The 3,219-nt window shown below is 38.3% G+C and overlaps 1 non-coding gene across 1 annotated transcript; it reads right to left on the minus strand.

Moving 5' to 3' along the window:
* Positions 1-2,197: 2,197 nt before the first annotated feature.
* LOC117279414 (small nucleolar RNA R71) lies at positions 2,198-2,302 on the minus strand. Its single transcript, XR_004509842.1, has one exon. It is a non-coding gene; the product is annotated as a small nucleolar RNA R71 (small nucleolar RNA).
* Between the last annotated feature and the right edge of the window lie 917 nt (positions 2,303-3,219).

Raw genomic sequence — 3,219 nt, forward strand, 5'->3', positions numbered from 1 at the left:
AGAATCTTCATCTTCATTGATTAAAATCCAACCACAATCACTTCTTATTAAATTAGTTGTTTACGCGTTTAAATTTTGCAATAGTAGCTTTAATAGAATACCCAACACTTTTGATTAACTTAGACAATAAATTAGTTGTAGTTAGCTTAGTTAATAATTAATCTAAGTCTCTGTGGGTTCGACATCAAACTTCTGTGTCACTTTATTACTTGACGGACATATATACTTGCGTGTACTTGGGGAATCAATTTTGATATTTGGCTTAAAGTATGTTCATTTGTATCCGCCTTGCATTTTACTCAAATCTCGTCGAATTGTATGTGTAATGTAATGATTTATGCTAATTAGTGGTATTTTTATGTGTAGGAGTCATCCTGAGTAATGTGGAATGAAAGGACACGATTTGAAGAAAAAAGAGGAGAAAAGAAGAAAGTCGCGCCAGGCTAGCGCCCAGGCCAGCACGTCGCACTGGCTGGGGCAAAAAAACTAGGAGCTAAAAAATTTCAACACACAGCCCAGCGCAGGGCCATTGCTTCATGCTGCCCTGGATGTTGGGACAGGGACTTTTCATATTTTGCTCGGGACAAGTATTTTTTGGCCCTACACGACCCCAACTCGTATAAAAAGAAGTCTAAACCTATTTTAAGGAGGGACGCCACTTTGAGAGGAAAATACAAGAACTGAACACTCGGGATCAAGAATTCTCAGGTTTTCTTCATTATTCTTAGTATTTTCAATAAGTCAACACTTGTGAAATTGTTTAATATTATCATGAGTGACCAAGACCCATTAGTTCTGGGGTTGTGATTTAACCATAAATATTGTTGTTTGACATTAACTTCTTCTTGATTATAATTTGTTATTACATAGTTATTTCTTCAATTCTGTGTTTAATTGCTTGATTGTCTGGCCAATGGTCAAGTTATATCAACTATCTGAATTACGCTTGGGAAAGCTACGTTTACATTAAAGAAGAATTAAAGAGGGCATGATCTTAACTCTAAAGTGTGTGTGTGTGGGGGGGAAGGGGGTGGGGGTGGGGGGTGGGGGTGGGGGTGGAGGGGGAGGGTTGTGGCTAGGATATGAATATATCTAATCACCATGCTTAATTTAATATCGTGATCTTAATGAGTTCTTGAAAGATTAATAGGAATTAATCTTAATACGTTCTTGATACATTAATTCCATAGGAATATAAATGCTAATCTATTTTGGACATACGAGTAGTAATTCAGGAGAATACAATGGGTATACCTTGCTCGATAAACCATAAGCGAATTGTATGAAAAGGGAAGTTAGTTAGAGTACAATAGGATTGGTGAATCGATCACAACCCTGGAATGTTTATCTCTATTAAATTCTTGAACAACCATTTTCTGCCTGCTAAATTAGTTAACTACTACATTTACTAAGTAGTTATAAAACACAAAATCAACCTTGATTGACTTGATTGAATAACAAGTTGAGTGAAATTAGTAGGTAGTTAAACATAAGTCTTTGTGGGTTCGACACTTCACTCATTATTATATTACTTGTTGACCATGTATACTTGAGTGTGCATTTGGAAGTAGCAAGTTTTTGACGCTGTTTCCAGGGACTTGAATATTGACTACTTTACCAACTTTAACTTTTGTTGTTTATTTCGTCAAGTCTAACGTTTATTATTGGTTGCTCTGTTCTCAGGAACTTTGTTTGAATTCGAAGGTTCAGGAGACAAGATTGAGGCTTTGACCCGAACCTAAGAGAACATTTCACAGAAGGTTGAGAGAATCAAGGGACACAAATAATCTTCAGGAACTTGTTCAGCTACCTATGGAGATAGCATATGGGCAACCTTTGGCTGTACAGGAGGTGGTGATGCCTAGCATTTCTAATGCACCTCTATAATTGTGAAGCCCAGAATCACTGGGCACTTTGAGCTGAAACATAGCATGATCCAGTTGTTACATGCAAACGGAAAATTCATGGGTCTACCGCATGAGGATCTACAGCAATACATTCTGAACTTCTTGGAGATAAGTAATACTTATATCATGAGTGGAGTCACACCGAACTATGTGAGGCTCACACTATTTCCTTTCTCTTTGTTGGGCGAAACATAGAGATGGTTGAAGGTGAAATCGGCTAACTCTATTACATCATGGAATGATCTGGCACGTAAAGTTTTGGCACAGTTCTCCTTTCAGGCAAAACTGCAAAGATCAGAAGTGAGATAATCACTTTTCAACAGAAGGAGGGAGAGTCCTTATATTCTGCTTGGGAAAGGTTCAAGGGGCTGCTTCGGGATTGTCCTAATCATAATCAAACTAATAAAGTGTTGGCTCATACATTCATAGAAGGGATAAACTAGAGAATAAGATCATGGTAGATGCTGCAGCCGGTGGTCAAGTGTTGGAGAAAAGTTTTGATTAGATTTATGCATTGTTGAACAAATTCTCAAAAAGTAATCCTGATTGGTAAGGAGAGACGGGCAGACATACAGTCCAGAAAATTGCAGGGGTCCTTAAGCTAGATGTGTTTCCGCATTATCGGCACATGTTGCTACAATGGCAAACCAATTCAATAAGATGGCCATGGTTCTAAATAAGCAGCAAGTTCAACCAGTGTAAAAAGTTCAGACGTTTTATGAAGTTTGTGGAGAGGGTCACACGAGTAATCTATGTCCAGTAAATCCAGAGTCTGTATGCTTTGTAGGTAATACAAATAGAGGCCAGAAAAATCAGTATGAGAACACCTAGAATTAATACATTCCACAAGCTCCTCAACAACAATATATAGACCACCACATGCTGAAAAAATGACAAACCCAATGAGCAATATTGAGGAGATGCTAAAGAAGATGATGTATGACCATCAAGCCCAAGCGGCAACCCACTCAGTCGCCATTCAGAATCTAGAGCGACAAATTGGGCAACTTGCCAATGCCTAAAATACTCGGCCAGCCGGGGCCCTTCTAAGTGATACTGAGAAAAATCCTAAAGCTCATGTTAATGTTATGATGTTGCAAAATGAAAAATATTTGGTGAAAGTTCCCTCCAAAAAGTGAAAACAAGTCACTTTTGCTGAAAAATCGGTCAATGTGGAAGATGAGGTACCAGAAGAGATTATAGTAGAAAGGCCAGCTAAAGAGTGGCACGGCCACCATCACCTATAATGGCTAAGAGACCACCCTCATTTCCGTAGAGATTACATAAAACGAAGGATATAACTTCCTATAAG

The sequence above is a fragment of the Nicotiana tomentosiformis genome, chromosome 1, assembly GCF_000390325.3.
Source record: "Nicotiana tomentosiformis chromosome 1, ASM39032v3, whole genome shotgun sequence".
Classification (NCBI taxonomy): domain Eukaryota; kingdom Viridiplantae; phylum Streptophyta; class Magnoliopsida; order Solanales; family Solanaceae; genus Nicotiana; species Nicotiana tomentosiformis.